The 12,330-nt window shown below is 46.8% G+C and overlaps 1 protein-coding gene across 9 annotated transcripts in view; it reads right to left on the bottom strand.

Moving 5' to 3' along the window:
- nf1a (neurofibromin 1a) overlaps window positions 1-12,330 on the bottom strand; it is a 278,314-nt gene that overhangs the window by 43,333 nt on the left and 222,651 nt on the right. Inside the window, exon 36 of one of the 9 annotated variants that reach the window (XR_013303594.1) lies at window positions 106-638. The exons of the other annotated variants lie outside the window; for them this stretch is intronic. The gene's annotated coding sequence lies outside the window, so the exon portion shown is untranslated. The remainder of the gene's footprint in view (window positions 1-105; window positions 639-12,330) is intronic. 9 annotated transcript variants of the gene reach the window in all.

Genomic DNA, 12,330 nt, shown 5'->3' with positions numbered 1-12,330 from the left:
ACAAACAAATTTAAATGAACTTGGATTACGATGCAGACACTCAAAAATAAGTTTAATCGAACCTAACACTAAACTTAATTCTACTTTTGTTTGACATTTTGATACCTTTCTTCTCCTGGGTTGGCTCTTTTTTGGCCAATTTCTCAATGTACCAAGACCACGCTCTCCATCGTTATTGCCGTCATTTTTTCTGGGGGGGGGACTAAACTTCCACTTTGCTCCTCCAAGCATTTATTTTCGGATAAGTGCACTGACGTCAGCTCGCTGCCTGGAACTAAATGGAATCTGAACTTCCACATTGCCCCTCGGGTCGTCCAGTCATCCTCGCCGCCCAAAGTGCTCTATTTTTGGACAAGACGGATGGCATCCGACGTAACGTCACCGGGAGCTTTGAAACATTTATGGAGAAAATCCGGTCAGTGCCTTTACGGCGCCCAGCCATCTTAGTCGCACAAAGGGTTCTATTTTTGGACAAGGGCAATGGCATCCGCCGTAATGTCGCCGGGAGCTTTGAAACCTTTCTGGAGAAATTCCACCATCAACTCCGCCACCACAAGGCTCGCGGAGTCCAGTGAGCGAGCTCTATTTTCAGTTTAGGACCACGACGTCAGCTGTAACGTCACCCGGGGCTTGCATTTCTGAAAAAAAACACCTTTGTTGATGCTCTCTGCCGTCCAGTTTGCTAATCAAGTTCTATTTTCAAATACCGTATTTATTCGTGTATAACGTGCACCAGTGTATAACACGCACCAGTGTATAACACGCACCCGTGTATAACGCGCACCCATAATTTGTGACTAAAAATTGATACAGTATTACCTTGAGATACGAGCTGAATGCGTTCCGGGATCGAGCTCGTATGTTGATTTCCTCGCATCTCAAACCAACTTTTCCCATAGAAATGAACTAAATACAAATTAATTTGTTCCCACCTGTCAGGGTTATTAGTCTTACATCATTATATATATATATGCTTGCAATGAAGAAAGTGGTTTGCTTACTACATCTAAAATGCCTGCTTGCAACGAAGTAAATGCTTTGCTCCTTAATTAGACTAAACAAAAGGGAAGCCGAATCCACTTGGACTGCTGGAATGTGGAAAAGATTCTTCGGCTGCACAAGACCTTCATTTGTTTTGACTATTTGATGCCTCACTTCTGTTTCCCACCCCTCCCTTGAGAGTTGAGAGGTCCATTGTAACTAGGGTCCTTGAAGTTAATAAAAAAGAAAAGAAGCGTGTGAGGCCAGAACGAAGCGGGGACTAGACCTCACCGGTTCGATTTCCCCTCGCAAGAAAAAATTCTGAAGATTGTCTTTTCTCTTTATTTGTGCATGCATTGGGAATGCCTATTGGTGAACCTAACACCACCCTCCCACCAAATAGGATATTGGAATGGAAAAACATTTTTTTTGTTCTAATTTCGCATCTACTAACAGAGTAACTAATAACTATCTAGTGGTTATGATGTTGAATACTAAAAAGAGACATGATTCAGTACAATGCGGAGTGCGGGAGGGGAGAGACAGAAAGAGAGAGTGAGATAGAGAGAAAGAAAGAGAGAGAAAGAGAGAGCGAGAGAGAGCCAAAACAAATTTAAATGAACTTGGATTACGATACAGACACACTAAAAAAATAAATGTAATCTAACCCGTATACTAAACTTAATTTAAATTTTGTTTTACTTTTTTTTCAACTTTCTTCTCCCTGGTTGGCTCTTTTTGCCTCGCCTCCACACTGACTCTCAGCCGGAGTTTTTAAAAGGAATCTATCGAGGGTTGTTTGCTTTTGTCTTCCCTTCAAAATATTCCGAAAATGATGCACACATGTCCTCACAATAGGATAACGTACGGCCAGTTGCCAACCTGATCGGGTGTTCCTCTCGTATTAGATTAGAACTTCATTTCATCCCATATTCAGGAAATTTCCTTGGTTGCAGTAGCAAGACAGACACACAAGTAAACACGTATTGGCGAGCAAGCTCCGCCACGCGCACACCACTGTCATATTTTTCAATTATTTCGTGCTTAATATTGATTGTCATCATACGCTTTTTCTTTGCACAACTCATCATTCCAGCTGCTTGCTTTGGACCAATTGTTGTTCCTTCTATTCTGCACTGAAAAAACACAAAAAACACAAAAAAACATGGAGAAATGCAACGCTCCGGCCATTGTTTGAAGGTATCTTTACATGAGGGAGTTGCGGCGAGAAAGACAGTGCCATGCTGTTCTCATTAGCAGCCTCTCACGTCTCAGCCACCTGGCTGTCTCGTATGCTCGTATCTCAAAAATTGTCTCGTATCTTAAGGCGAGTATTTGCTCGGGAATTTTACTCGTATCTCAAATTCCTCGTATGTCCTGGCCCTCGTATGTCAAGGTATTACTGTATAATTTTTTTTCACTTTTTCTCAGCTCACACTATTGTAGAACACTGAGGCACCGGTTTGCAGGATTGCACCGGTACTGGTAACTAGCAAATACTGAACACATCGCCATGACAAAACATTTATTCACAACATATGGTACGGAAACCTGGTAAAACACACTACCAGCATGAACACAATTCTCAAATGGAATTTACAATTTTAAATCCTTAAAGTCTAATTCATTCTCATAATATTTAAAAAAAATTGAAGTCTGATTCATCATCATCAGATTCAACAAACAATTTATTCCATTCTTCTTGAGCGAGGATAGCGCTCCATGGGCAGATTCGACTGAGCGCCTGCCCCGCTAACGTTTCTCTGGAGCAACTTTTTCTATTTTACCCTAAACTTGCCGAAGGCTATTTGGAGAGGGCTGTCTTTTGTAAGAGAAAGTAGATTATATCCCCTGAGAAGGGGGATATAAATTTACCTTCTTTTGGGCCCTAGTAGAAGGTGCTCTCAGGCGCCATCTGGCAGACAAAGACAGGTTTTACTTCTCCCATTATAGCGGAGGGAACTTTTCACCGAGATTTGGTCACAAAACACATCACATACGACTGTACACCCACCCACCAGTCTAACGCCATCATCAAATTCGCTGACGACACCACTGTGGTCGGACTCATCTCAGGAGGGGATGAGTCGGCTTACAGAGATGAGGTCAACAAATTGTCTTCGTGGTGCTCGGTGAACAATCTCACACTGAACACCACAAAAACTAAAGAAATAATCCTGGACTTTCGCAAACACGGCACAGATCTGGCCCCACTCCTCATAAATGGAGTATGTGTAGACAGGGTCAAGTCCTTTAAATTCCTGGGGGTCGACGTCACGGATAAGCTCTCATGGTCTACAAACATCACGGCAGTGGTGAAGAAGGCTCAGAAACGACTCCATTTCCTCAGGGTATTTAGGAAGAACAACTTGGGCACCAAGCTTCTGATAACCTTCTATAGAACCACTGTAGAGAGCAGACAAAAAGGCCATGCAGAAAGTGATTAACACTGCCCAGAGGATTGTCGGCTGCTCTCTGCCCTCACTGGAAGACATTGCCAGCCCTCGTTACCTCAGCAGAGCCAAGAACATCATAGGGGACCCTTACCACCCTGGTCACAATCTGTTCCAGTTGCTGCCCTCTGGCAGACGCTATAGGTCCCACAAAGCACGGACAAAGAGGCTTAAGGACAGTTTTTCCCCCACATCCATCAGAAATCTAAATTTGCGGTAACATAACACACATTCCCTTCTGCGGTAATATGAAAAGATGTTTGGGTGGTGATCTGCCTCCTACTAGCTGACTGAAGGTAAGTGAAAGACAGTGAGAGGTAAGCGACCTGTATCCATAACAGCAGAATGCCAAATTACAAGTCCGTAACTAGCACTTATTTAGGTCTTTTGCCGAGTAAACGCAGCTTATGGAGAAGCACCACCAATTTCGTCACACGCAGTTTCTGGGTGTGATGACAAGTAGGCTTTTTGTGTTGTTGATAATGACGACAGGGCCTATGTCCGATTATTATTATTATTATTAAAAGCAAAGACCTCATGTATGACGTGCACCCGAACTTTGCTTCAGTTTTTTTGGTCCAAAATTTTGTGCGTTATACTCAAATAAATACGGTTAGCGCCACGTCGTAAGGTCGCACGGGACATTTCTGATAAATTAGCACGAGTCTTCATGGACATTTTAAACCAGTCACTGGAACAAGCATCCGTCCGTCCCACCCTGTCTGAAATCGGCCACCATCATTCCAGTACCCAAGAAGTTACCCGCTAACAGTGTGAGTGACTACCAGCCAGTAGCTCTCACCCCAATCATCACAGAGTGCTTTGGAAAATTGGTACTGAAACACATCAAAGCCTGTCTTCCCCTCACCCACGACCCACATCAGTTTGCATTTCGGCCGAACATATCCACCAAAGATGCAATAACCACTACACACGCTGCACTGAGCCACCTTGAGAAAAGAGGGAGCTATGTCCGAATGCTTTTCATCGACTACAGCTCAGCCTTTAACACCATAAGACCAGACATTCTTATCCCAAGTTGGCCAACCTAGCACTCCCACCTTCCACATGCTCCTGGATTGAGGACTTCCTGATCAACCGACCCCAGCACATGAAGCTGTGTCCCCACCTCTCATCTGCCTGAACGGTCAGCACCGGCTCGCCCCAAGGCTGTGACCTGAGTCCACTACTCTACTCGCTCTACACACACGACTGCAGACCCATGCATGCTGAGAACATCATTGTGAAATTTGCGGACGATACAACGGTAGTCAGGATGATCACAGAGAAGAATGAGACGGCCTACAGAGATGAGGTCCTTAGACTCAGCGAGTGGTGCGCTCTCAACTTGGCGCTGAACATCTCCAAAACCAGAGAACTCATACTGGACTTCCGACGGAACAAGGCTGCTCCATCGCCCTTCTATATTACGGCAAATGTGGAGCAAGTAGAGACTTCAAATTCCTAGGAGTCCACATCGCTGCTGATCTCACTTGGGCGGCAAACACTACAGCACTCATCACGAAGGCGCAGCAGAGGCTTCATTTTCTGAGAGTACTCAGGAAGGAGCAATTGAACATCAACCTGCAGAGGGTGATCAACTCAGCCCAAAATATCATCAACTGCCCCATTCCCACCCTGTCCAGCTTCTACGAATCCCGGTGCCTTAGAATGGCAGAGAGCATTATAAAGGACAATACGCATCCTAGCTTCCACCACTTCAACCTGCTGCCCTCTGGAAAGCGCTACTGAGCTATAACTGTAAAGACAAAGAGACTCAAGGACAGTTTCTTCCCAAGAGCTGTCACTTCTTCTTCTTCTTCTTTTTCGCCTGAGGATTACCCTCAGCAGCGCTAGAGTTGCCACTGGAACACGGATTAGTTCATCCAGGGAGTTGCCCAGGCCGCGATGGTAGCGTTCGGTCATTAAGGCCGGACAGCGGAGCCATAGGTGTTCAGACGACTCTGTTTCCTCGTCGCACAGGCGGCAGCGATCCGAGTCGGATTTCCCCACAAGGTGGAGCCAACGGCGGAGCAGCGGGTGGTGTCCACTGCGGAAACGAATCAGGTCTGTGTGGTCTCCTTTCGATAGGGCAAGTTCTTCCTCTGTGACTTTCGTAGTGTAGGTCTGCAAAAGGCAGGGGTGGGAGAGGGGGGGAGCGATCTTCACGTTGGATGATGGCACGTCTTGTGGCTGCGTCCGGGGAGGTATGGGTTTGGTCATCTGACGAGCCAAGTTTAGCTAGGGCATCGGCCAGGTCGTTACCGCATATGTTGCAGTGGCCCGGGATCCACAGTAGCTGTAGTCGCTTAGGCGGAGGGAAAAAGGCAATGTCACCCTGAAGTCTCCGAATGGCGGGGTCTTGCGTGTGGGGGTTTCCCATAGCTTGGACCAGCGATTTGCAGTCACTGAGGATGATTGATGTCTGCCAGTCTGCTGTTTCCCTCAGCCAGGAGAGTGCCTCGGTCAGTGCCACTTTTTCAGAGTGGTAGAAGCTGCTGCGGGTGCCAGTGGCACCATGCCATTGGTGGATGATTGCAGTCTCCTTAATGACGACAAAACCTGCACCACCGTCCGCAGTGCCTTCTTTGGTGGATCCATCTGTGAAGATCTGTAGGTCCGGTTCACCCATGCGTCTGATGAGCTCTTCGGCCTTATCTCTTTGGATGATGGTCGGCATGTGTTTAGAGACTGCAGTAAAGGCGGTTTGGATGGGGGGGGGGGGTAATAGCCAGGGTGGGCAGGGGTGGGAAGAGTATGTGCAAGGGGTATGGAGTTCAAGAGCGGTAAGACGGGGAAGGGTCGAAGATCGCCAGTCTGGCTTCTTTTGTAACCGCATTTTGACGTTTTCATGGAGGAGGCGGTGTCGGGGATCAGAAGGAGGCAGCTGGTTCCAGGCATCCGCCTTAAGAAGTGCTTGTAGATTGAGGCGGGATGAGAGGGGTGTAAGATGTGCCTCATGTAGGACTGCTTCGGTGGGGGTAGACCTGACGTGGTGGGTTATGGCGCGGGCTGCTTCCAGTTGGGTAGTTTCAAGGGATTTGAGGTGAGTTTGGGCCAGCCAGGGGGCCCATGCCGGTGCTGCGTACTCTGCGAGACTTCTCTGGGTGGCAATATACACCTTTCTAAGGTCGTTTGGTTGCCAACCCCAAGATGTGCCACTGAGTTTGCGGAGGAGATTCGTTCTTTTGGACATGGTTTGGCGGACTTTTTTCGCTTGCTCTGCAAACGCGAGTTGTCGGTCGAAGGATACGCCAAGGAAAGTGGGGGTGGGGTTATACTTGAGGGCGGCGCCATTTATTAAGATCTTTGGTTGCCATTTGGCCTCAGCTGAGTCCAGGCTGAAAAATGACGCCTCACACTTGGTGGTGTTAAGGTTTAGGTGTGCCTCGGAACTCTACCTCCAGACGTTTTCAACCTCCGCTTGAAGTCTGCTTTCCACCTCCTCTTTGTTCCTACCCCGACAAGCAAGAGCCAGATCGTCTGCATAGGCGCTGACCAGGGTGGAATCGTTGAACTTGTCGAGGAGGTCATTAATGTAGATCAGGGGTCCCCAAACTTTTTCCTGTGAGGGCCACATAACTTTTCCCTTCTCTGATGGGGGGCCGGTGTCAGTTTGTAACAGAAAAAGTGTGACGATCGTAGGGGAGCTTATTTTTTTTAAATTGTTTTCCAGAAAGCCACACATAACCAAATAACCCTTTCCAGGTTCTTTACAGAAAAAAAGTCAGGAAACATATAACAACACTATTAATGAAATAAATAATAACTAAATAACCCTCTCTGAGTTCTTCACAGAAAAAAACAGGAAATAAATAACACTATTTATGAAATAAATAATAACTAAATAACTCTCTCTGGGTTCTTCATAGAAAAAAAAGCCATGGAACATTAACTTTCTGTTGTGCCATGCACAATCTTCTCCCTTTGCTCTGAAGTTTATGCACGACACCACAACCATCATTACAGAATCCCACGTCAACATTTTGCAGCACAGTGCTTGCTGGTGAATTTGGCAGTGGACTCGTAGCGGGGCGGTGAGACCCCTTTTTTCCAACTCCCGGTTCATGCGTCCCATTATTTGACCGCGAGTTTCGGCCACCATGCTAGGAGCCCCGTCAGTCGTGATGCTAGCTAGCTTTGACCAGTCCAGGTCCAACTTCTCCATGGTTTGGCAGACTTTGTCAAAAATATCCTCTCCCGTTGTAGTCCCTTTGAGACTTTGGAGGGCTGCCAGATCCTCGCAAATCTCAAAGTTTGCGCTAACTCCACGAATAAAAATGAGCAGTTGCGCTGTGTCTTGCACGTCCGTGCTTTCATCCAGTGCTAATGAAAAAAAGTCAAATTATTTCGTCTTCTGCTGCAGCTGGGCATATACATTACTCCCGATTTCTTCAACGCGTCTGGTCATTGTACTCACCGACAGACTTACGGCATTAAATGCATCTTTCTTCTCAGGACACACCTCCTCCGCGACAGTATCCATACATTTCTTAACAAACTCTCCGTCAGAGAAAGGCTTACCGCTGCTTGCTATCAATTTAGCAACCCAAAAGCTGGCCCGAACGGATGCCTGGTTCTGCTGAGATAGTAGTCCACTTTTTCGCTTTGAGAGTTTGTCTGCTCGTATTTGGCCTTGCAAGCTATCGTACTTGTCTTTGTGACGGGATTCATAGTGTCGGCAAAGATTGTATTCTTTGAATACCGCCACCGTCTCTTGACAAATGAGACAAACAGCCTTTTCTTTGCATTGAACAAAAAAATAATCGTTTGTCCACTCCAGGTTAAATACCCTGCATTCTGAATCAATTTTTCTCTCACCTAACTTTTTCGCCATTATTCCGTTCTCAAACAGGTTGCAGTTTTTATATGCTTGAATAGTCCGCGATGGTCCCAGGGCTCCGCCCTCACCTGCGATCGTCCAGATGTCTCGGTAACACTGCTCGTGCATGCAACGGTGGACGTGCCCGCCTGCATCAAAGGGAAACACTCTCCTCGCGCGTGTCACCAAAGAAGCAATGCGAAGCCCCGCTTCACTGGGATGATTTGTGGGCTCAGCAGGGGTGCAATGAACCAAACACAAGATTAAAACGTCCCAGTCTTCAAGGCCAAATAGGAAAAGTAGTTTGGTGACCACTGATGTAGATGATGAATAAGAGGGGCGACAGGACCGAGCCTTGGGGGAGCCCTTCTTAGAAGGATCTGCTCCTGCCGACGGTATTGTTGATCCTGACCCTGGCTGTGCGATTTGTGAGCCAGTTGGCGATCCATCTGATGAAGCGGTAGGGGACCCCCAGGTCTGCCATTTTTTGTAAGAGACCTGTTCTCCATACCTGGTCGAATGCCTTGCTGAAGTCAAATAATGTTGCAAGTGTGCGTTGTCGTTGAGTCGACTGGAAGCCATCAGAGATGAATTGAGACAGTCGCAGGGCCTGGTCCGTCGTGCTTCTTCCCTTTCGAAAACCGCCTTGCCAATGGCTGAGAAGCTCTTCCAACCACCAGGCGAGACGGTTCACGATGAGCCTTTCCATCGTTTTGCTAAGCGTAGAGGTGAGGGCGATGGGTCTGTAGTTCCCAACGTCCTTTGGTGACTTCCCTTTTTTGAGGAAAGGGATGATGGTGGCCACTCGCCAAGCTTGTGGACACCAGCCCTCTAGCCAGCTGGTGTTGACGATATGGAGTAGTTCGGGGAGGATGTTTGCCGGGAGATTTTTCAGAACGTCCAGGGCTATGTCGTCGGGTCCAGCTGCCTTACCCGCTTTAAGTTGGGACAGCGCTGTCTGCTTCTTCTTCTTCTTCTTTTTCACCTCAGGCGCCTGAGGATTACCCTCAGCAGCGCTAGAGCTGCCACTGGAACACGGATAAGTTCATCCAGGGAGTTGCCCAAGCCGCGATGGTAGCGTTCGGTCATTAAGGCCGGACAGCGGAGCCATAAGTGTTCAGACGACTCTGTTTCCTCGTCGCACAGGCGGCAGCGATCCGAGTCGAGTCAGATGTTCGGCCGTGGTGGGGTCAGCGATCGTTAGGTCGGGGGCACTCATGCCTGCTCCTTGTTGGTATCTGGCAGTCCGTGTCCACACGCCGTCATTAAGGAGAGTTAGGTCATGGTCATCGACCCATTGATGGATTGCGTTACCCCTGGGATCTGTCTTGGCAAGTATATCCCAGGTCGGGTGGTGCGCGTTGAAATCCCCGCAGATCAGGCCATGCTCCGTGGGGAGCCGGTTTAACTAGGAGAAATCTTGGGGGGCTGGACAATAATCCGATGTCGCCGGGGGGATGTAGGCGTTGACCAGTGAGAGGTGCCGCCTGCGGGCGATGGGAATGTGGATATGCTGGAGTTCGAGGGGACCTGATGGGGACGCTGGAAGGATGGAGTAGGGGATGCCGCATCTCAGGTAGACAAGGAGCTGTCACCATACTCAACTTGAGTTCTGCACCTAATCAAGACTTATTACTACTACTTAAACTACTTATTATTTTGACCACTAATTTATCTATTACTATTTTGTGATTATTTATTTATCATCACTATTTTGGGATTACTTATCAATACAGACGCTCCCCTACTTACGAACGAGTCAGGTTCCGAGCGATTGTTCATAAGTTGAATTTGTTTGTAAGTTGATTCAGTGCTATATTTTGTATTATAATTTATGTTTAAGGCCTATATAAGTATATTGAAGGTTTATATAAGTGCATTTGTATGTTTAAGGCTTGTATAGGTAACACGCATTGGTTTGTACTGAAAAAAACATTTAATAAAATGGAGAGAATATGTACAGTACTGTATAGAGAGAGAGAGAGAGATTTATGTATTAGAAACTCGCCGAAAGAAGCGATCTAACGACGATTGCACAGTTGTCTTCTTTTTTTCATCATAAATGATGCGGTAGCACTGTAAGGCATCATTCAATTGATTTGCAAACTTTGTGCAACGTTCAATATTTGGGTCCTGCTGCTCGATCTTTCTGTTTATAAATGGTACTGACGGTCGAACGATTCAAGTTGTTATATGTGCAACGCTCACCACTCTCACGCGCATCAAGCTTCGTTATTATTGCCACTTTGGTTTCAAATGAAATGGCTTGCCTCTTCCTTGCACCTCCCTCAATAGAAGCCTTTCACTTTTCACCAACCATATTGAATAATGGATGCACGAGATATTTAATGATACAAATGAAAAAGGTTCTTTGCCCACTGGAGATACGTTCACGCACTTCTGCATTGCAACGAAGAAGGTAGATGCTGGGTGAGCTGAGCCCTCACAGGGCCAGGCGTATTAGCGGCGGAAAGAAGCACTACTCGGAAAAAAAATACAAAATTGGACTTACGAACATTTTTCGACTTAAACGCAATTTGCAGACATGTTCGTAAGTTGAATGTTCGTAAGTAGGGGAGCGTCTGTACTATATATTGATTTCTAAGTGTTTGCCTGTTTGTTGTTGCGTCCATAGACTCAGCGACAGGTGCAACTAGGCGCTGAACGTCTCCAAAACCGTGGAACCCATCCTGGACTTCTGACGGAACAAGCCCTCTCCACTCTGCTGACCTCACTTGGACTACTTATTTATTTCTTATTCATTGATTATTTAATGATTATTTATCTCTACTATATATTGATTGTGTCTGCTTGTTTGTTGTTGCGTCCATAGACTCAGAGAGTGGTGCGACTTGGCGCTGAACGTCTCCAAAACAAACCATGGAACTCATCCTGGACTTCAGACGGAACAAGCGCGCTTCCACTCTGCTGATCTCACGTACTCTACTTATTTATTGATTTATTTGTCCGTCTGCTGTGATTTGTGCACTATGAGGTGAAAGCTTTAAATCTTATTATACTTGTATAATGACAATAAAAGCATTCAATTCAATAAGACTCTCCCGGCCGCTCAGAAAGCTCTATTTTCGGATAAAAATCACGGCCACCGCCCGGTGCACGCCGTTTTCTTTTCTTGGTGCTGAGTGACAGTCCTCTGTCTTCTGCCATTTTCCTAGTGGTAAGCGGAAGACAAGGAAGTGGCTTGCGAGTTTCAGCGTGTACTTTGACATTTTTATGAACTTTTTTTTTATACCTCTGAAAAAATCTGCAATGTAGAGAAGCTGCGAAAGTTGAAGCCGTGAATTGAAGAATGGGAGTATTACTTAATGCAAGCAGTGCGAATACATTTGGCTCAGGTGTCAGAATTCATGACGTAACAACTGCTGAAGTCAAAGGAAATATAACACGTGACCAATGTTCCCTCTAATTTTTTGTTGGTCTGAGCAGAAAGACAACCTCCCTGAGCGCACTGAGTACCAGTGTGAGCGACATCATCGGTACTCGGATGATTCGCCTAAAGACGTTTCGCCGACGGACGTTTGACAGACGGGCAGGTCGCCGAATGGACGTTCCGCCGAACGTTCATTCGGCCGAACGGAGGTTTCGCCGAAACGGGATTCGCGCGCTCGCCCCGCCCCCGGATCGTGTGTGTACAAGTTTTTCAACCTCGGCCCGCGGGCCATATACGGCCCGTTAGGATTTTTAATCCGGCCCACCGCCGGTGTTGTCCAAATTATAGTAAAAATCAATGTTAGTCTACCATCAATGGCAGCCCGGGAATAAGCACTCTTGGGCGGGCATGGCAGTCCGGGAATAAGCACTCTTGGGCGGGCAGATGTAGCAGAACCGAGCCGTAAAATGACAGCAATCGGGTCAAATCCATCCTAAAACAGCATTTAATGATTAAATACAAATACTGGAGCTCTTTGGACATTAGAACCGAGCCCAGGGAAGTGAATTCCTCGGTAAAATGTCGCGATGATATCGTGATGGAGGCAAAAAAACGTCTATAGACGTCCATTCGCCAAACGGCTCAAAATGCTCTCAAATTCGGTCAAATCCAGCCGAAAACAG

This window comes from Stigmatopora argus, chromosome 10, assembly GCF_051989625.1.
Source record: "Stigmatopora argus isolate UIUO_Sarg chromosome 10, RoL_Sarg_1.0, whole genome shotgun sequence".
Classification (NCBI taxonomy): Eukaryota; Metazoa; Chordata; class Actinopteri; order Syngnathiformes; family Syngnathidae; genus Stigmatopora; species Stigmatopora argus.
This window is presented reverse-complemented; position numbering and strand designations above follow the sequence as displayed.